At 40.0% G+C, this 1,476-nt stretch overlaps 1 pseudogene across 1 annotated transcript; it reads left to right on the top strand.

Moving 5' to 3' along the window:
* The first annotated feature begins 446 nt into the window (after window positions 1-446).
* Window positions 447-1,114, top strand: LOC308495222 (nucleophosmin-like; annotated as a pseudogene). The gene has a single exon. The product of its transcript is annotated as a nucleophosmin-like (transcript).
* Window positions 1,115-1,476: the final 362 nt, after the last annotated feature.

Below are 1,476 nucleotides of genomic sequence, written 5' to 3'. Positions count from 1 at the left end.
AAAAGACGGACATGGTGTCAATATTTTTAAAATGTCTCTGGCATTTCATATGTCTGGATGCATTAACCTTCTTATCATTGTGATGATTCAGTGTTGAAGTCAAACAAGAATATGTCAAACTTCTGTCAGTTTCCTCACTTGCATTTGTTACTATGGAAAAACATTGTCGAACATATTCTATTAAAGCAACATCCCTTTTTTTAACTTCCTCATTCTTCATTTGCACCTACCATAGCTTCCACTGTTTAATGAATGCCTCTGCCACATTTTGGCAGTGAGGGTCAAGAAGGTGCAGGCCTCAAAGCATACTGGGAAATTAGGTTGCCAACACTCGGAATCTGGCCATTACACCACTAACATTTGTTCATTACCCCAATCATGGATGCCTGCGAGAGATCATTCGTGGACCTTGGTCCAACAATATAACACTCCTCTGTATTGGGGCTAGTGCAAAGGGTCAACTACACATTGTTGAAGCAGAGGCAATGAATTATGAAGACAGTAAAATTAAAGTAACACTGGCAACTTTGAAAATTCTGTACATACAATGGTTTCCCTTGGGGGCTTTGAAGTACCACCACCTGTGGTCTGACGATGGAAGTGTGGTTCAGGGCCTGTGCATATTAGTGGACAACCACTTAGTAGCCTTCGATGAAGATGCAGAGTCAAAAGAGGATGAGGAGGAGGACGTGAAACTCCTAAGTATATCTGGAAAGCGTTCTGCCCCTGGAAGTGGGCAGAACTTGCTGCTGATGAAGAGGATGATGACGATGATGAGGAGGAAGCTGAAGGAAAAAAAGCTCCAATAAAGAAATCTGTATGAGATACTCCGGCCAAAAATGCACAAAAGTCAAACCAGAATGGAAAAGACTCAAAACCATCACACCATGATCAAAAGGTCAAGAATCCAAAAAACAGGGACAAGAAACCCTCCGAAAACACTGAAAGGACCTAGCTCTGAAGAAGACGTTAAAGCAAAAATGCAAACAAATATAGAAAAAGGTGGTTCTCTTCCCAAAGTGGAAGCCAAGTTCATCAATTATGTGAAGAATTGCTTCTGATGATTGACCAGGAGGCGATTCAAGATCTCTGGCAGTGGAGGAAGTCTCTTTAAGAAAATTGTTTAAACAGTTTCTTAAAATTTTCCGTCTTATTTCATTTCTGTAACAGTTGCTATCTAGCTGTTCTTTTTATAATGCAGAGTGAGAACTTGCCCTACCGTGTCTGATAAATGTCCAGGTTCCATTGCCAAGAATGTGTTGTCCAAAATGCCTGTTTAGTTTTTAAAGATGGGAACTCCACCCTTTGGTTTTAAGTGTGTATGGAATGTTATGATAGGACATAGTAGTAGTGGTGTCAGACAAATGGAAATGGTGGGAAGACAAAAATATACATGTCAAATAAACTCAGTATTTTAATAAAGTAAAATAAACAGGTGGAGAGCCGGGGTAAACTTTTAAATGGGGGCAGCAAGTT

Source organism: Rhinolophus hipposideros (assembly GCF_964194185.1).
Source record: "Rhinolophus hipposideros genome assembly, chromosome: X".
NCBI lineage: Eukaryota > Metazoa > Chordata > Mammalia > Chiroptera > Rhinolophidae > Rhinolophus > Rhinolophus hipposideros.
This window is presented reverse-complemented; position numbering and strand designations above follow the sequence as displayed.